The sequence below is a fragment of the Meriones unguiculatus genome, chromosome 17 (assembly GCF_030254825.1).
Source record: "Meriones unguiculatus strain TT.TT164.6M chromosome 17, Bangor_MerUng_6.1, whole genome shotgun sequence".
NCBI classification, from domain to species: domain Eukaryota; kingdom Metazoa; phylum Chordata; class Mammalia; order Rodentia; family Muridae; genus Meriones; species Meriones unguiculatus.
This window is the reverse complement of record NC_083364.1, coordinates 44,001,483-44,023,060: the sequence shown is the minus strand read 5'-3', so window position 1 is coordinate 44,023,060 and position 21,578 is coordinate 44,001,483. Positions and strand designations below refer to the sequence as shown.

Genomic DNA, 21,578 nt, shown 5'->3' with positions numbered 1-21,578 from the left:
TGATCTAATATTTACTGTTATTGAGATAATCATTTTGAGCCAGGTGCAGTGGAACAGGCTTGTGTTCCCAGCACTCTGGGAGCTAGATTCTGGTGGATTTCTGCAAGTTTGAGGACAGCCTGGTGTACAGATTGAGTCCAGGATAGACTGAGTCCAAGACTACATGGAGAAACCCTGCTCCTCCCCCTAAAAAAAAGGTAAATGTTATTTTGATAAGTCCCTTTAATTAAATATTGTATACTTACTATGTCTTCAAGGGAGGTATTGGACTTTTAAAAATAATTACAAATTTAAGCTATTTTTTCCTTAAACCCATGGAATAATAACAATAAAGTGACGTATTCAAAAGGCTTTCTCTCTTTCATGTTAAGTCCCTGGACAGAAAAGTCTGTGTCTCTTGGGGAAAGAGCTTTCACTAGCCAAGTTGCCATGAGACATTGTGTGTTCCCAGTTACATATAGAGGTTTTCCTTTTGAATATGACCTTCCTTCAGAAGCTGTGCCAAGACATAAGCATATCCCTGGCAGAAACTGTCTCACTCATTTCATTTTCATCTTTCACTGTCAAGTTCATCTTAAGAGTTAACCTTCTGAGACTCTTTCAAGGGGCACTTGTGCCCTCCACTCTCAGTGCCTTTGTAAAGTGTTGTGCATCTTTTTTCAAACAAGGGATCTTCTTCATGCTTCCCTAGAGATATGACACCTTTAAAGTTGACCCAAGACGAAAGCAGAAATTCAAAGTTACATAAAATTTCTCTTTATTCACTCTACCCTTCTGGCTTCTGGAGTTTTGACAAAAGAAACAAAAGGAATAAGAATATGACAAAGATTAAAAAGGACCACTTTTTAAGGAGTCAGGAAAAAAATGTTGTAAGGTCACTAAGAATCAGGAGGACAGCGATTACTGACCACCTTCAAAGCTGAGATATCACCCTTGGGACTATATCATTGAGGGTAGGATTGAGGATTTGGGTAGATTGCCTCACTAAAAAGGTACCTCTAGACTTATAAGTTGAATATACTGTTAAAGGTAAACATACACAAAGTTTCAAAACTAGGCTGGAAAAAAGTCTGATGAAATGTGGGAGAACATAAGATGTGTCCACAAAACAAGTATTTTTATGATTATATAGTTTAATTATGAAACAATTCATCACTTACTGGACAGCCTGCCAGCCACCAGTTACTAAAAGTTTAGCAGAGGAGAACTCAGACATGGATTTGTTGAAGATATTTAACTTCTCTAGTGTCATGCATGAGAAAGGAAATAACTGTGTCTGTCCACTAGCACTAAGTCAACGGCCAACACAAATGATCAAATGTAGAACCTACAATTTCTTCTTCTTGATTGGAAGAACCAGTGGAACAAAACTTTGGTAAAAGCATGCTCTTGTCTTGGGAGGATGGGTCACCTAGGAAAACAATTTCAATATTAAGAATATAATATCAGTACTCTCCTTCCCCATTAATAGGTACATTTTGTGGAAATGAAGGGTTTCTGTTTTCACTATCTTAACAGTAACACCATATATGGTTTACTTACTGATGGCAAGCATGCTTTGCTCTTTCAATTCTTTCTTTGGACACAATCCTCACTAAACCTTTCTATGGCTACTTTGACAGATTTTCACAGTGGCAAGAAAAGATTGACAAATCTGAATTAGTGGATTTGTAATGGCAAGCTGGAGATGGGAAGAAAAATTTAATTTTCCCTCAATGATTTTTGCCATTGAAATGACATTTTGAAAATGACAATTTTGTATTATAAAAATAGCATAATACCAATTAAAATTTGAAGAACAAAGAGATATGATACACTTCCACCAGGATAATACTGTCTCATTCCATTCTAGTCCTTTTCAGAGCTGGGTGTGCATGTGTGATTGTATGTTTAAACAGAATTATAAAAATTATATTCAAAATATAGTCGCTTTACCAGATAATATTTTATTTTTAAGTAGTTATTGACTTTTCTTCTCAATATCTCCTTATTACCTTGGATTCAGGAATTTGTGGGCTATTGGATATCAAATCGCTATGGATATAAGAAATGTATTTAGATGTGTGTGCTGAAAATCTTGACACTAACTCACTGAAACTAGATGGTTAGAGAAGCAGAACTTCCCCAGGGACCAAGAGCATCCTCATTAGATTACTGGCCAAATTCTGGAATGGGTCCTGATCTATACTTTCCACCCCTGTCATTTATCATCTCTCATTTAGAGGATGCTAAAGGAAGCAATGCCTTTCACATTACAAACTAGTTTTGCGGTAGCCAAACAATACATCAGAAAAAATAAAAGCTTTTTTGGGCTGTTGCCATATACTATTCTACACATAAAATGCTTCTTAGATAATAGTCAAATGTCTCTCTCTTTCTTTGTGTGTGTGTGTGTGTGTGTGTATCTGTATATGGTTATTACAAAAAACAAGGTTATGCTTTTACAATGTATGAATTCTAATGATTTTTAAAATATTTTTAAAGTATTTTAAATATTCTAAAGTGTTTAAAATATTGTTTAAATTATTTCCAAACTGCTCTTTTTAGCAGCATCAAAGAGAGAATGCTTTTTAAATGAGGGTTTCTGGCTTTGTGTCCCAATTTTCCACCTCTTTCTCTCTCTCCCTCTCTCTGCCTCATTTCTTTCTTTCTTTCTTTCTTTCTTTCTTTTGAAAAAGAAATTTATTGACACACAATGTGGAGGATTCCTTCTTGCCTTAACTTTCTTTGATTTTCTGACAGCTAGTTTGGCCCTCCCTTTAATGGTTTCAAATTGTGTTGTTGTTGTTGTTTTGTTTTGTTTTTGTTGTTGTTTCTTGCTGTCATTAGATTGCATTGCTTCTCTTCATCTAGAGTCATCACTTCTGAACTCAGCCTCGACCCTTGTATTTTAAGGGTAGCTGAAAATAGCCATACCCATGTTCATTTGCAACCAGGTTAGTGAAATATCACTGGAAGTAGTAATTTCCCCCTGCTTGTATTAAGCCAAAGACATTTTAAATAGCAATGTAGAAAATAATTATAATCAGCATTCCTTCATTCAGTACAGAGCTGGGCACTTCTTGTAAACCAGGAATTTCTGAAAGCACTAGAAATCCAATAGTGTGTAATACCAGCAAGGTTTCCCCTCTAAGTCATTCAGAATATGAGAGTGCATTTATCACTCAAGTCACATGGAGAATGTGAAAAATGTAGCCAAGTGCTTACAAAGGCAAGGATAACATGCTATGAAAAATCTATAAACATTTCTTGTTCCACCTATTCAGACAAGTCAAAAATGCCTTCCCCCCAAACAAAGGCTGAACAGAAGATCACATGGTATCTGGAAAATAAAGAACATGAAGGACATGATCCAGAATCTAGGTGGAAGTAACATAACAGGTAAATGTCCAGGACCAGCACTGAGGAAGCCAAGGACGTTGAACTAAAAAGAGTGAAGGTAAAGGGAAGCCTGGCAAGAAGTGGGGGACACTGGCTATTCTGATAGTGTCTGACTATGCAAGTCCCTTTTCCCCACTTAAGAAGCAACATCTATATTCCAGAAGCAACAGTAAAGTATGGATAGGACATTAGCATGATTTGATTTACTTATCAATCACGTTTCAGTTGAGAAGGGAAAGAGATAAGGTAAATTTGTCTACAGCAAGACAGGAGGATTCAGCAGCAGCATAATGGCTTTATTGTTATTCTTGACTCTGTTTGGGACTGATAACCTAACTTTCCTTGAGTGACTCATTTCTGTAGCTCCTCTCATGGGACTAGGGGAATGCTACCCAGGGGACAATAGAGAGCTCTTGTCCTCTTGTTTACTTCTGAATTATTTATGTTATTAAAATGGATGTAGATATGTGAAAGATAGTCTCAGTTCCCTCAGGACTCACTGAAAAGAGACCTGCATCTCCCCGAGATGATCCTCAGCACAGCTGTGTGCTGCCTGGGAACGATTCATGGACAAGGCTGACAGTTACTTGCCACCATGTCCAGCATAACGGGAAGAAAACTTACAAATTACTATGGCAATTCTTCCTGATCTCTTGTCATGGTTCCATATTGTCTCACATTTTTTTCAATCAAAGGCACACACCGTTATTCATGGGAAATGCCATAGTTTCATGAGAGATTACCTTTTCTGCAAAGAAGCATCTGTATAATCATGTCTATAAACTGACTTACTATCCTATTGTTCTTGCGCAGCATGAGCAAATTTACAAATTATCTCTAATTCTTACCTTGCTCTTATCCTTTGTTGGCTACAGCCCAGTTAAAACAGGGCTTGCCAGGAATTAGCTGAACATTTATCTCTTTAGTCTCCCCAATACCTATTTATTAATTCCAATACCAACCAAAAAAAAAAAAAACAAAAAACAAAAACAAACAAACAAACCAGTAGATGTCATCATACATTGTTAGACTTCAAATGCTAAGTCAGTGGACTGAGTATTCCTATACTCTGGACTAGAAAAAATATAGATTTACCCATCAAGACTCAAGCATGGTAGCACTATCCTATGGAAGGCTGAGTTTCTTTTCACCCTTGGCAATATACAGTGAGACTTCAAGTCAATTCCCTCATTAAATATCTTCCATTACTCCTATAAGTTCTATAAGCCCGCATGTTTACCTGTCAAGTTTGGCCATGGTGGGTTCAATATTGAGGAATCCGGTTTGTGGATAAGAAAAGAAAAATGGAGGGAGAAAGAAGATGAGGCAGAAGACAGTGGTACATGATTAATGTCTGATACATATAAAACTATCCAGCTTGGCCAATGCAAGGAGTTTAATCATTCATATGCCTTCTTGAGACCAAATAGCTCCCACTGGAGAAGAACTAAAATAAACCAGATGGTAATGAGAAAGAGAAGTGGGAATTAGAATAAACTTAGGAGGCTACAGTGATCGTAATTTTCATCAAAGCATACTACCACCATTAACAGCGACAAAACAGGGAGAGCACGTGAGGAATTGATTGCTTGGTGTAAAGGCACACTTCTTTTCTCCTTTGGAAAAATAGAACACAAATGAGCGTATGAGGACAAATAGCAACGTTCTGCTAAGGCTGTGGGAGGTTGACATCTTTATTTCAGTTATTTCTCCAAATGAGGTTAAACGGATTGTGATGGTGACAGGTAGCCTAAACATTACACCCATCACCTATTTTTCATATTATTTTCCCCTTTTCTGAAATTTTATTAAAATGAGAAAAACGGTTAGCTACTGTGATCATTAGTTTGCAGAGGCTGGCTTAAGAAACAGATTGCTGGTGCCACAAACATAGGCCAAAGAATTCTGTCATGCAGCCTCTGATGTGGCGTGTCAATTCCCAGGGAATGGCTTATCCTAAATAGTGTTTGCTGTTATTCATAAATATATAATGACAGTCATCCTTAAGCAAACTTCATCCAAATCACTCCATCCTGTGCTAGTAATGACTGTACACCCAGTAAAGAGCTGAGAGGCAGCTGCTCAGAGGCGTTTATAATACTGGGCATTACTCAAATAGGTGTTAACCCTCTGCAGCAAAAGACTGTTCTTTGGAAGAGAAAAGACTACTGTGGATGTCTACATTTCTGACGCTAACGGAGATTACGTAGCAATGAGCCAGGAAACGGAACGAGCTATGAGAAGAGGACATGCTAGATGAGCATCAATGCTTCCTCTAAGCATTAGTGCAGGTTAGAAAGAGAGCTAAAGCATGCTTGTTATTAAAAGGATGCCCACTGATTTACCCCAAGAAGAGAGGTAAATACATGAAAATAAATACTCATTCTAGAGTAATAATTCAATATTAATATCACTGTGAACTTAGGACACTTGCAAAGAAAAGTTTCAAGATGACCGCAAGTTTAATATGTAATAAAAAGAATATATAGAAAGGGCAGAACTGGGGGAAAATAATGGAGGAAGTATGTATTTGTAAATATGAAAATATGCTCAGCAAAAATTTTAAAATTGTATTATAGGAGAACATTGGAATAACAGAGAAATTTTACAAAGATGTAAATACTTGAGAGTATTAGTATATTATAAAAATGGAGATTCATGAGAATATATTTTTGGGACATCTGCTAGGTTCTAAAAAAAAATAAAGCCAAATATACTGATACATTTATTATATGAAATAGCAACAAGGTTCTGATAGAAACAATAACTGCTAACAGTGAAAACTTTTCTGAATATAAGGACAAAGGGGAAATATATGTTTATTTTTTTCTTAAACAACTGGAGTGGAAAATTCAAAATAAGGACTATCTAATTAATAAAAGTATACAAAATATTGAAGAGCTAGGACATTCCAAATTATTATTAAGGAAACCAACAGATGATTATCTCCAGGAATGCTACCTCCATGCTATGATACTCTAAAGAGTATTAAATTAGTACCCAAATAACTTTATAGATACAGTTTTTAAAAAATTCAATTGAAAAATTGAACAGTTTAAAGAAAAACACAACGTCCAATTTTCAATTAAAGCACAATCGTTCAATATCACCCATAACTAATGAAATTTAGCCTAAATTGATGTGTTTTTTTTATATCAAATTATGGAAATCTTGATATTACGTAATATCGAGAACACACATGTAAACATAGACATAGTCTTGCTAGAAGTTTAAATAGTTGATTTTGGTGTGCAGTCTTTGACAGTATCTATAAAAGTAAATATTATATGCATTTTTGACTCAACAGCTCTACTTCTAAAATTATATCTATAGCCATATTTATCCACTTTACAAAATCAATGCTTAAAGTAGTAGTAAACAAATAACAAAACAAACTATACTTCCCCAAAGGAACTCCATGAACAACTTAAATCCTTAAAAAGAAATAGCCTAACTTACAATTCAGTAGTTTAAAGGGGTTGTTTTAAGGTAGAACTATTCCCAATTTTCTGAGAAAGCACTTGTGTGATTTCCAAAGTGGTAGTACAAGTTTGCACTCCTAACTTGCAATAGAGGAGTGTTCCCTTTTCTCCACAACCTCATCAGCATGTGCTGTCCCTTGAGTTTTTTGTCATAGTCACCCTGATACCTGTAGGATGGAATCTTTGGATCATTTTGATTTGCATTTTCCTGATGACTATGGACTTTGAACATTTCTTTTTTTGTGTGTGTGTTTAAATATTTTTTTCTTCAATGCAGTTTATTCAGGAACCTTGAACAATCCTCGGACCCTGGGGAAAGCCAGCCCACAGCTTAAATAGCCTCTGGGTAGCCAACCCAGGCGTGCCACGTGGGCAATGCATTAAGTGCTTTTCTGTCATTTAAAATTCCTCTGTTGAGAATTCTCTGTTTAGCTCTGTACCCCCATTTCTTAATTGGGTTATTGGGTTTGTTGGTGTTTGATTTCTTGAGATCTTTATATATTTTGTATATTAGCCTTCCGTCACCTGTGGGGTTGGTGAAGATCTTTTCCCATTCTGTTAGGAGGTATCTCTGGAACTTGCCAGGAACTTGGGATATGGGATACCCCAAGAAGTCTATGGGGGATACCCTAGCTGAGATTCCTAAGAGTGGGGGATAGGGAGCCTGAAGTGTCCACCTCCTGTAGCCAGGTAGGACTTCCAGTGGAGGGCTAAGAACACCAACCCACTCACAAAACCTCTGACCCAAAATTTGCCCTACCTACAAGATGTTCAGGGACAGAGATGGAGCAAAGTTTGAGGGAATGTCCAACCATAGATTGTGACCCATCCTATGTGAAAGAACCAATCCCTGACACTGTTAATGCTACTCTGCTGTGCTAGTAGACAGGAGCCAAGCATAATGCCACTGAGAGGCTTCATCCAGCAGCTGATGGAAACAGATGCAGAGATCCACAGAAAAACAGTAGACAGAGCTTCTTTCATACTTCATGAAGCTATGGAAGAGTTGGAGGAACAATTGTAGGAGCCAGAAGGTTCAAGGTCTTCTACAGAATGGAATCAAGAAGAAATACAGAGTCAACTAGCTTGGGCCCATTGGGGCTCGCAGAGACTGAACCACCAACCAAGAGTATGGACGGACTGGTCCTAAGTCCCATGCACATATGTAACAGATGTGCAGCTTGGTCTTCATGTGGCGCCCCAACAATTGGAGCAGGGTCCGTCTCTTACACTGATGCCTCCTTTTTAATTTTGTCCTGCTAACTGGGCTGCCTTGTCAGGCATCAGTGGGAGAGGATGTACCTAGTCCTACATTGACTTAATGTGCCAGGGTGGGTTGGTACCCATGGGGTCCTCCTGCCTCTCTGAGGAGAAGGAAAGGGTACAATAGGGTGAAGAGATGTGCAATGTGGTACTAGGAGGAGAGGTAAGAGGCTACAAACAGGATGTAAACTAAATAAATAAATAATTTTTTAAAAAGAGATGTTTTAAAAATGTATGTGTACATTAGGGGGAATGTATATTGTAAAACTGAAAATAGTTTGATCTCATTTTTACACCTTTTAGTCTTTAAAAATCCAAACATATAAGGTTATGCAGAGAGGAGGTAAGGAACTCTATCACTGACATTACATCTCAAAGTAAACCATGGGATTTCTCAGTGGCCTCTAACTCACAACTCTAAAATAAGATCTACCAGTGAACCAAATCCGTCAGTCCACAGGAACTCCGAGGGCAGATTACTTAAATCTCTTAATTCTCCCACATAGTTTATGTCATCAATGCTTCCAGGGACAAATAGAAAACAATACTATCAAGTACAGTAAATAAATTATTTGTGTCAGAAAACATGAATGTTAGAGATCTATGGACATAGGCTAGGATGTATAAACCACAATCTTCATGTAGACAAAATGTTAAGTATATAGGCAAACAGATAAAGAAATAATATCTATCTGTTGCATCAATAAATTAATCCTGTTGAGTCTCTCTGTGGTGGTTCCATTGCTTCCTGAAAGTTACTTGTGTTCATGGGAAGAAAATTATAAGATGAGAAATATTTTGAATGGCATGGACAGACACAAATTCCAGTGATATAAAAAAGAAATGGGCCAGACATGGTGGCACATGCCTTTAATCCCAGTAGTAGGGAGACAGAGGCAGGCAGATGTCTAAGTTCGAGGCCAGCCTAGTCTACAAAGTGAGTCCAGGACAGCCATAGCTATTACAAAGACAAAACTTTTCTCTAAAAAGAAAAAAAAAATGAATGAATGAAAAGAAAAAAAGGAAAAGGAAAGAAAGGAAAAGTAAAGAAAAGAGAAGAAAAGAAAAGGATGTGTCTGAATTTGAAGAGAGTTGGGGATTATGTAGGGAAGTCAGTCAATACTCAAGTCACTTCAAATGAGAAGAATAGGGCAAAGCAGATTCCATCTGTCCTTGACTCACTAGTATCTCTGGGTGTGTTGACACCATTTTTCTATCTTATCTTTCTAGGTAGCATAAATTTGAATATGTCATATGTTCTCAAATACACAGGTTCTCAAATCCCCTTCTGCCTCCTGATTTGAACCTAATGCTTGGTGCCATGTCTGCAATATATTATTATCCTCTCTATAAATTGAACTACAAAGCCTATGTCCCAGGGTTACAATAAAATAAAATAAAATAAAATTTTGAGTAATGGAAAAAGCATTGCATGATCTTTGCTTCATGGTGAGCATGTAGAAGGTTCTTATATTTTGTCTTTATAAACATCTATTGAAATATTTTAGTTTAATATTAGCTTTGCTTACTTAAGTCTTTTACTTACACATCTTTTAAGTTAAGCATAGACATGGCAACTGGAGTGATCTTTGATGCTAGCCCTTTGACTTGTTTGGCATGTACCCAGCTCTCATCCTGCACACTGACCACACTGCTTTCACAGCACTAAATGCCCAATGAATGCTGTTTCCCCAGCTCTCTGACAGGTGGAGAGATGCAGAACCTGCAGGATGCAATATTTACAGCCTGTTTCCTACAACTGAATAAGTAGTTAACCAACCATCCAAGAAAGAAAACAAGAAGTTGATAAGAACTTATGGCAACAGTTTTCATGGGTCGATTTCAGAATACACCTTCTTCTGCTGTGTTTGGTCATACCTTTATGAGAGGCAGTTTCTGGCTACATGACATAACCCCCCTCTCAGTGTTTGGGTTGCTATACAAATGGAGGCAATCTGCAGGAGAGAAGCTGCTTGCTTGCTCAAGCTTGGTAAACATAGGAGCAGGCGATGAGTCTTCTGTGCCAGGAGAGATATAGTAAACTAATCATGAAATATTAACAGAATAAAAATATTATTATTATCTAGACATTTAAAAAAACCTGAATAAGGAAGCAAAGGAAAAAAATCAATGAATTATGTCCATAATTAATTGAACTCATATTTAGCCTACTTGAGTAACCAAATGAAATAGTACTTTTAATTGTGGAAAATTTGAAGGTGAATTTTAAAAGAGCTGTGGCTAATTCTATATTACAATGTCAAGGAGGTAAACAGAACCACAGAATTCGTATTTAAAACCAGAGTGCTACTCTCCTGCAGCTGTTGTTTGCTAGGTGGTTGTTTATTCCCTCCACTGACAACTCCAAAACCTTACAGAGCAGAGCAAGAACCTTTGTTGTTAGGAGAATATGCACTACTGCTGTAATTTTCAGGCTCTGCAGCGGGTGAGATGAGCCCAGACTGCCTTGCTGAAGAAAGGCTTGTAGCCGTTAATAGAAATGATCAAAGCACATGATTCTGAGTTGCCTTGGGTCAGCTCTTTACTACAACTAAGATTATCTATAAAATAACAGAGAAGGATGTTATAATTTTTTCCATTGCTGAAATTTCATCAGTACTCAAAAACTGAGACCACTTTGTCACTACAGTTTCTCATCGAGGACACACTGTCTCTATCAACAAGAAACTCCAGCAGTTTCTTCATTGTGAGGTAGAGAGTGCAGAACCAGGAAGGGTGGTACAGAGAGAAGAGCTCGGCTTTGCAAACAGAGTTGCGGGCTTGTCTTCTTCTCCCTCCAGCTTTTCTTGCCCTTCTGTCTCCGGGGAGTCCCTCCTTAAATATCAGTTCTATCATTTGGGAAATGGTAACAATGGTCTCCACACCATGGGATGGTGGCTCTAGGAGGCTACATATGCTGAATGTTCATTGTCATTGAGGATTTAGTAGAAATAAGCACAACAGTAATTGAAGAAGGAAGAAATTCATGGTTCACAAATCAGAAAACTCAAATGGATCGATACCGTATTTCCAGAGGAGATATCATCCGAGTATAAGCACGTGTTTGTATTGTATTTCTGGTATACAAGTGTTTGTTTTAAAACTAGTGACTATCAGCAAGGTAATTACAACATCGTAAAGAAGAGTAATTCTCTCTTGTATTCATATATATATATATGAATGAATATATATATTCATATATATATACATATATTTATATAAATGAATATATGCTCAATGTATATATGAACAAATTGCACGTTTGATTAATAACTCTAATCACCTCTCATAACAATGTTTGATTTCTTCTTTTAACTGCAATGAGGTCACACTCCTGTGTTTGTGACATAGCAGCAGGTTGCCATGGAGATGATAGCTTTATCAGCAGCTCTGTTTTGCCATGACCTCACAGCAAGGTTACCAAGAAGCAGATGGGCTGTGAAGCAGACAAACCCCCTTGTCCAAACATAAATAGCATTGATAATTAATTAGCTGAAGCAGCAGGGGAAATTATGGAAATGTGTAAGAGGTAACGGGATTTCTATTTATTCCTTATTTGATCTGTTCCTCTTGCTAGAGACAAATCATACTCCTCTCTCTGGGGAAAGAAAGATGTGGAACACACAAATTTTATTTGACTGATTTAGATGGGCTGGGTTTACCTTTTAGACCTTTTGATTTCTGGATTAGCACTGGAAAGTACTCATGTTTTGCTACAGAAACAGAGGAGAGGTAGGACCATAGCACAAGTGCTAGCTGCTACACGGACTGTGTAGAAATAATGAGTGCTGAAATGACAGCAGGTTTTGGTTCCCCATCCATACTTGTATCACCCACAGCTCATTAGTACACAGAACTGTGAGGTGTTTGAATTTTTAAATCAATTAGAAAGAAACAATTCTATATTTCTAATTTCTTTCTTTGAGAGACTGAAAACTATACAAGTTCATAGTTAACACACAAACACAGGCAGTGTCTCCCAAACACAGGCAGCCTGTGTGTCTGAGATTTACCAGGAACACATTTTGAGTTGCACTGCAGATTGTTATCAGCCATCCATGATCCATTGCTGCTAACTTCTCCATTGTGTATGGAATGTTGTTTAAGCATCACATCTTTCCACTGATAGGTTCTTAAGAATGTGTCTTAAGAAGTGGTCACAGACACCCTGGACCACAGGCACATAGTATGTCCAGTGTCCCGGGCAATCTAACCAGAGGTCTGTATATAAAGAATGAAGGGTGACCCCTCTTTGTCTAGTCACACTCCAGGGTTACAGCGCTGTTGTGTCTATTAGAATCTGTGGGACAGCTGGAGCCAGTTAGGTATTGCTGCCTCATCCGTTATACCTTGTGTGGACTGGGAAACTGAAGAGGGCAATTGATGCTCAGCAAAACAAATGAGAGTGCTTCTTAAAATATCCTGTGTACACAGACTGAGAAAAGTTCACTCAGATAAAACCAACCCAAAGTGACATTCTCTACTCTTAAAACAAATTACTGATGACTTGATCCACAATGGCTTGAATCTTGGTCAACTCTGGTGGGAATGAGGAATTTAAAGTTAGATTGGCGGTTCCTCTCCTCCCATTTTAAGTTCTACTTGTGCTTTTGTTTTGCAGTTCTAAACCCAACACCCCTGACTTGGTACACAAAGCACTCTACCAGGGAGCCTCACTGCCTGACCCTGTGCCCCTTGTCATTGTCCTCAGGTATGCACTCCTCAAAGGTCTCTGTCCTCATACTTTCTGCTCCTCCAGTTCAACTATTTCATCTATAGTATTTATAAACTAATACTTACAGGGCCCGTGATAAATCCTTGTTCACTGGGTAACACATTGCGAAATTTGTCTTTTCATTCTTGCATATTTTGGGAATCCAGCTTCTACAGTTATAGTCTTAGTATTATTCAGTTGGTGTGGTTCTTTTAAAATTTTATTTTATTAATTAGACTTTATTCACCTTGTATCCCCTCGTAACCCCCGCCCTCCTCCCTTCTTGGTCCCACCCTCCCTTCCCCTTCTTCACGAATGCCCCTCCACAAGTCCACTGATAAGGGAGGTCCTCTTCTCCTTCCTTCTGATCTTAGTCTATCAGATCACATCAGGAGTGGCTGTATTGTCAGAGCAACAGAACCAGAAAATTTGAACACAGGGGTCTTACCAGAGACTCATACTTCAACCAAGTACCAGTTATGGAGATAACCTAGAAACCCTGCACAGATGTAGCCCATGGCAGTTTAGTGTCCAAGTGGGTTACATAGTAATGGGAAGAGGGACTGCCTCTGACATAATCTGATTGGCCTGCTCTTTGATCACCTGCCCCTGATGGGAGAGCAGCCTTACCAGGCCACAGAAGATAACAATGCAGTTGGTGTGGTTTTTAAGAGTAATTGATGAAAAATTAAAAAAAAAAAAAAAAAACTCATCAAGTCTAATTTGTGCTGTTCACAGTTCATGCATGTTTGGCTTTCCACTTGAGTGCTGTTGACGTACCATGATCTGTAATAGTAAAGAAATTTGGTATTGCAAAAAAAAAAAAAAAAAAAAAAAAAAAAAAAAAAAAAGAGATAATGATATCTTCAAACTCCTTGAAACATATACCATGAAACCTTTATGTGGCTCTTTCTGTCATAACTCTTCAACCACGTAATACTGCAACTTTCATTACAAATGTGGTTTTTCATGATGTTTGTCCTGGCCTGAGGTCTTTAGTCATATGTTTACTTAAGATATTATTATTAATCAGCTCGTATACATCTATGGTAAGATGGCATAGTTTATTCTGAGTTAGTTAAAATGTCATTCTTCTTTACTTTGAATTGGAAAGTGAACTTTATGATTAACATTCATTATCACAAACATCTGAAGCACTAATTGACAGCTCGATGCCTTTGAACGTTAAAAAAAATGGTAGTACAATGTAATTATTACTTGATTAATGCACTGTGTTTGGTATAAAAATACTCCCAGTGATAATATACTTGGAAAATATGGATATTTAATAATGAAAGTTTAGGAATTCATAATATAGTTTGATGCTTTGAAAAATGAAATAATAATGATGAAGTTGATAAATGTTTAATAAGTGCATGCTATGTTCCAAGCATTGAGCTAATATTTAATTCCATATCCTCCTCTTACCCTGCACTATCCTAGAAGGAAAGAAAGCTTGGAGGACAGAATTTTTTTGCTTAGTGTATGAATGAAAAATATGATAGGAGGGCTAGAAGACCTGCAACATTTTACACACTTACTAGTTGAGTGTAAGAGTTATTGTGAGTTATAGATGGAATAGTAATCTTAATTATTCTATTTTTCCAGGTAGTTGTCCTTTCCTCTGGTTTTATTCATTTTCCACTTTGTTTTATTATTTCTTTGTTAGGGAAAAATAAATAAATTATTTATCCCTTCATTTTACATGTTATACAACCTGGATATGTAGTCTCTGATGTATGCACCATGGTCCTTTGTAGATGCATAGCATAGGCTATAACTCATTTGCCATGACATCTGCCAACACATACTGCTTCATAGGAACCTTGCATAGGGTTTCTGCTTTCTTGGTAGAAGATACCAAGGGGGGATGATGTATAATTACTTGTCTGTTGGGGTTTTAAATTATGTGAATAACTGTCTTTCTAAAGAAAAGTATAGCCATCCATTTTTTCCCTCAGCCAGACTACGATAAGAACTTTGGGGAGTGAAAGGAACTTTTAAGATGCTTTAAAATGAATGACTCAGAGAGCTGATGATTTATGAACACTATCTGTTTTTTCCTTGAGAACATGACTAATTCCCTAAGCCTGCAAACAAAGAAAGTGAAATAAACAACAAATTCTACAGATGACACTAAAAACACTTGGATGAAATAGGATATGTCTCATCTGAGCCTACTGTCATGTCTTTAACCCTTCCATCTGTTGCTCTCCATTAACACAAACGAAGTTAAAAACACAGACCACATCTAACCTATTAGCTAGGTAATATGGTTTTCAAGTATGTGTGAACCAGAGAGGCACCCTTGCCTCTCTGTGTGGAAACATTGAGGCCCACAATTATCTAGCAAGCTTGTTGTGTGCTCTCATTGAAAAACACCTCTGACTCCTGTCCTGTTCCCTGTTTTCTCCCTCTTCCAATGTCCCATTTGCCTTTATGAATGAGGATTGAGCATCTTACCCACGGTCCTCCTTCTTGCTTAGCTTCTTTAGGTGTACAAATTTTAGTATGTTTATCCCAAATTATAGGTCTAGCATCCACTTATAATATATACCATGTGTATCTTTCTGCTTCTAGGACACTTCACTAAGGATGATCTTTTCTAATTTCCATAATTAGCCTGCAAATTTCATGATTTCCTTGTTTTTATTTGCTGAGTAGTATTCCATTCTGTAAATGTATCACAATCTCTGCATTCATTCCTCCCTTAAAGGACATCTGTGTTGTTTCCAGATTCTGGCTATTATGAATAAAGCTGCTATTATGAACATGGTTGAGCAAATGCCCTCTGAAAGACTCTACCCATCAGGGTATTAAAGCAGATGCTGAAACTCATAGCCAAACTTTGGGCAAAGTGCAGGCAATCTTATGAAAGAAGGGGAAGATGAAAGGCAGGAGCTATACAAGGAGAGCAACAGAAGCAAAAATCCAGGCAAAGGGGTCTTTTCTGAGACTGATACTCCAACCAAGGACCAAGCATGAATATAAGCTAGAAACCCTGCACGGATGTAGCCCATGGCACATCAGTGTCAATATGAGTTCCTTAGTAGTGGGAACAGGGTCTGTCTCTAACATGAACTCAGTTACTGGCTCTTTGATTACCTCTTCCCTGAAGGGTAAGCAGCCTTAACAGGCCACAGAGGAAGACAATGTGGACAGTCCTGATAAGATCTGATAGGCTAGGGTCAGAGGGAAAGGGAGGAAGACCTCCCCTATCAGTGGACTTGGGGTGGGGCAAGGGAGGAGAAGAGGGAGGAAGTATGGGATTGGGATGGGATAAGTGAGGGGGCTACAACTGAGACACAAAATGAATAAATTATAATTAATAAAAATTAATTAATTAAAAATACACCTCTGACAGAAAACCATGAAAATGACTTTGCTGCACTTGACTAATGTGGCATTTATGAGTTGTCTTTTAAGAAGGCAATTGGGAAGGGGGATGGTCTTTCAATGATATTTTTCCATATGACTAATTTGATACTTCAGGAAAACAAATATTGGAAAGAGTTGAAATTATAAGTGTTTTACATGTGTTTTCCAGCTTTATTATATCAAAGAGTTGTCTTATTATAAGATTAAAAGAGATGCTAGAAAGCAAATTTAGAAAAACAATAATAGTCAACACATGGAAGGCCACAAAGCTTATTTGCCCATTTTAAAAGCTATCACTGTGGGGTTTTGTCTCATAGGTTCCACCCTCAGGCCTTTCCAAGCTGCCGCCCTGTGGCAACACTCCATGGTACATGCTTACATGGAAATACATTCTACGTTTAGTGGTTGCAGTTACAGTGGGCAAAGTTGGAGAAGTGCTTAGAGGTTTTCGCTTTCCATTGGCAAAGAACAAAGAAAGGAAAAGGCTCAAGGTAGAAACTTCCCATCGTGACAGGTGGGGAGTCAGGAGTGGAAGCAAAGGGAGAGAATCTGTGTACATTGTGTGTGAGAAAGAGTGGAGGGCAGGGGGAGGAGAGGAAGAAGGAGAGAGGGAGAGGGAGAGAGGAAGAGAAAAGGGGAGAGGGATAGACACCTATCCATACACCGACCTATAGAAATACCCCTACTTGAAGTTACGAGTATACTCTTTAGGGTTCAACCTCAGGATTCTCTCCATTGACCACGAGGCGTGTCTGGAGTCTGTCTCCTTCCCAAGGTGTTCACATACTGTACTAAACATCAGAGACATCACCTCAACTTTCATCCTTAACCCAATCATCAGTGCTGGCAGAGGTAGTCTTCCTGACACTTCTTCACAGGCAATGCTTAGAAAGTTGAGTGAAAGAAGTTCTTGTAATTATTTGAAACAGAAGCCTGGAAGGTGGCTTCTTTGTGGTTTGTGAGCTGTTTGTGTAGCACAGTCAGGCAGAGCATTGTGGATTCTGAGGGTTGGATGGCATCTTTATATGCAGATCTGGTTTCTTGATTTGTTACGGAATCCTTGCCATAGTACACCCAATGGCGGCCAGTAAAGATTTGGATAAAAGAAATGAAGGAAAACTCAGAATTCAAGTTATATGCCACTGACTAATCTGAGACATCATTATTTGGGAATGAAATGATCTGATCCACAAAAAAAGATTATCACAAAAACGTCTGCACTGTTCTACTCTCAACATTTATGTTTTGAGCATAGGTACAAGGAGAATCAGAAGTGTTTTCATAAACAATCTATTAATTAGACACTATACAGTAGTAAATGAAATAGTTGAAGCCCCTTGGGCCTGGAGAGATGGCTCAGCTGTTAAGAGCACTGACTGATCTTCCAGAGGTCTTGAGTTCAATTTCCAGCAACCATATGGTGACTCACAACCATCTGTAATAAGATCTGATTTCCTCCTCATGTGTGTGCAAAGACATAGCACTGTATGTATGTGTGTGAGAGAGTGTGTGTATGTGTATATGTATATATTGAGAATATTAAAAAAATTAAGTCCCATAAGAGAGAAACACAATTCTAATATGAGTGAGTATGGTAATGACGATGACTGGGCTGGCTAGATTTATGTCAAACTGACATGAAGTATAGTCATCAGAAGGAAAGACCCTCAGTTGAGAAAATGCTTCCAAAAGATCGGACTATAGGCATAGCAGTGTTTCTCAACCTTCCTAATGCTGAGACCCTTTAATACTGTTCTTCATGTTGTGGTGACCCCTAAGCATAAAATTATTTTGTTGCTACTTCATAACTTTAATCTTGCTACTATTATGAACCATAATTGAAATATCTCAGATACAGGATAACTGATATGCAATCTTCAGAGGGGTTGCGATCCACAGGTTGAATACCACTGTTGGGGCATTTTCTTAATTAGTGATAGATGGAGGTAGGTCACAGCCTATTGAGAAGGATGCTACCCCAGGGCTGGTGGTGATGGGTTCTATAAAAAAGCAGGATAAGAAAGCAATGACAAACAAGCCAGTAAGCATCAGGCCTTTATGGCCTCTGCTTTAACTCCTGTCTCCAGGATCCTGTTCTGTTTCAGTTCTTGTTCTTACTTCCTTTAATAATAAATTGTGATATGGAAAAATAAGTAAATTAAACCCTTTCCTCCCCAAGTTGCTTTGCTCAGGGTGTTTCCTCACAGCAATATAGACCATGACTAAGATGATGATGATGATGACATAGCCCCTGAACTCTTTGTGAAAACACTTTTTTCAGTTATTGCTACTATACTATGTTTAATGATGATGATGATGATGATGCTTGATAAGGCAGTAAGCAGGCTTTCCATTTAATGATAGAAGCTTATGAAGAAAAGTCTTCCCTGAAGGCATGGCTTCAAATAATAAATGAGATTGATATTTCTTATCAGAGTGTACAGTCAAGTACGGATTGATTGCCTTTCTTCAGAAATTGATAGTTTTCGTGTAGTTATATTGTAGAAATAGCTATTGTCTTATGCCACTTTGAAACAAAGTAGGCAATGCTACAAAAAGCCCAGTGGTGATACCCAGTAAAATTTTACCCTCAAACTTTTTCATAAAGGGCTCCTGTCCTACTTTATCTCTTGCCTGTTTTGCAACACATTAAAGGCCACTAATGTCTCTTTGAAAATATCTGACGATGATAAAGGAGCAATGAGCTCAGAGCTTACTGTAGTAGCTTAAGGAGGAAACATCCTTGGCCTTGTCTCATGGCTAATCCCCATACTCAAAGAAAACTAGTAAGATTACAGCATGAGTTAGCATGGCCTCATTACAGATGTAGAATTAGAGTCACATCACACCCAAATGGTAAACCTGGTGGTTAAGAAAATGTTTCAAAGCAGGGAATGAGCAGTAAAGTAAATACACTGAAACAACACCCTTGGAAGCTACATAGCCAAGAAAATTTCATAGCATCATGTAACACATACAAGAGATTTTTACTTTTGCACACTGCAGTATTAAAGCATAGTTATTAGATATTGTAGTTACCATACTTTCATATTATTGTTAAATCTTCTAAATTATTTTTGGGGGCACAGATTTTAGCATTTTTTTTCTGAGACATGATATCAGCCTCATCAGGAGATATATGATTACCATACTTAGCCCTTGTCCTCCAGCCTCACGAGGAGACGTATGTGTTTCAGGATTGGAGCCATGCACTTTAAAGCTTCCAGTGGACTTGACACATCCACACATCTACACCTTGAGCCCACTATCATGTCTGTGTAGGTGAAAAAATAGCCTTTTTATTCAGTGTGAATTTTCTAGGGTTTTTGCAATCCGGACATGTTGGTTTAGGTTTATAGTCAGGGGTACTTGGAACGCTGAGTCGGGTGGATCTCAAGTTCAATGTCTGCATGAAATACCAATTAAGATTCAGGTTAGCTTGGCATGAAGCCTCACAGTCAACATCCATGTAGGCTGGGGAAAGACCATTACAAAGAGTCTAGATCTTCCAGGGACATTTCTCTTCCAATGAGGAGCATGTAGTACCCATTTTCTCCTATAATACTGCTTACATACTCTATATCTGATGAAAAATGATATAAAAAGGAGAGATTTCAGTCTTTCACAGAACATCCAAATAATTAGCTAAGCATTTTGTTTTTCTGTTCCATTCCCTACCATTACTCCAGACTAATGTCAAGGGTGCAATAGAACCCTTTATAGAACCTCATACTTCCTCCCTCTCATGTTATGACTTGACTTTGCATATAAGAATTTTTCTCTCACAATATTTACTAACAATGTATCCTAACACAGTTTTTTTTAAAAGCTATGGGATGTTTTCTATGCTATCATTCAGCTCTCATGTTGTCTGTATATTATTTCTTGGAGAGATTAAAACTTGTTTGAGGATAGTAAAAAAAAAATACTTTTTATCATTTAATAACAGTAGTCTCTAAGAACGTTATAAGGGGATAATATACAAAACTTCACCACAATTCGAAGTATGGCAATATTTTTGAATGTGGACATAAGCAGAAAGTACCTTTCTGGTGTACAAAGTGTAAAAACGTAAAAACCCCGCTTGGTGCTGGGAAACAGAATGCTGACTGTATCAGCAAGAAATAAGCTAGCATACAGGAGAGAGATGCAGGATACAATGCTCACCCGGGGGGTAGAGAGAGGTGAGATGCTGCAAGATCATCTCTGTAACTCAGAAGAGACAAGACATTGGAGAAAAGCAATGGCTGAAGAGGAATTTTCAGAAAGAGCAGGATTATAGTGATCACTAGGTGAGCAAGCGCCCAATTGTATTCCAATCCCAAGCTTGTGCTGCGTGCCCACGTGAGATTTATTCGAGGGAAATATTGGTGGCTATGACGAATAATACTTTACAAAGATCTACAGTTACTAAGGCCTAATTTACCTTTACAGTGTGTAGGAAAATACTGACACCGATTTTTGAGAACAAAGATACACATTTTGGAAGGAGGAAAAAAAATGTTTGTGTGAAAGGAAAATTAAAAAAGAAAAAGAAATAAAATTCAAAAACCCTGGAAAAAAACAAACAACCCACAAATAAATCAAACCAAAACGTTAACCAAAAAGATCAGGAAGCAAATAACTCCAACCATTTAAAAGCTAAAGTGACGCCGGAAGACGTGGTCCTCTTCCTTCTCAAAGGCTGAAGCTCCATTCTTATTACTCTGCTCCTAACTAGCTGTCTTCCCTTCTGGGGTTGACTCAGTGGTCTGCTAACAAGCTCCCCTCACCAGCTTTGCTCTCAATGAGAAAATACATCCCACACACATCCAGAGCACGTTTTCTCAAGGAAAAACAGGGGCTTCTTATCAAAATCCCCTGTATCTATCCCGTCCCCTCACAGCGTGCTCGCCTTCACTCCCTCGGGTTTCATTCAGCCTTTATTGGGCACTGTGGGTACAGAAATAGACAGAAACAAGCTGCACGGCTGCACCCCAGGAGTCTGTGCTGTAATGAGAGACCAAATCCACGTCCCTCGATAAGGTAGGTGTACCTGTCTTGGCGACATGTTTATGTCTCCCAAACTCTCCTCACCCCTTTCCACTGGTGTGGACTCTATATTCTCACTCTCTCGGGTATTAATGTTCCTGCTGCCATTTCTCTTCTATTTTTTTCCATCATTAAAAAAAAAATTTGGAGGAGCCCTTTCCTTACTTGTCCAGTCCCTGATTTATGTTAATAAATAATCATCATTAGTTGGGTGAAGAAACTAGAAATCGGTCTTTTGTTGTTGGTTTGTACATAAAACAACAACAACAACAAAAAGGCATTGCCAGATTCGACCCCTGATAGGTGACTTTTTTGTTGTCGTCATATTT

At 38.0% G+C, this 21,578-nt stretch overlaps 1 protein-coding gene across 2 annotated transcripts in view; it reads right to left on the bottom strand.

Annotated features, from left to right (window-relative positions):
- Lsamp (limbic system associated membrane protein) overlaps positions 1–21,578 on the bottom strand; it is a 2,252,234-nt gene that overhangs the window by 1,116,846 nt on the left and 1,113,810 nt on the right. The window lies entirely within an intron of this gene.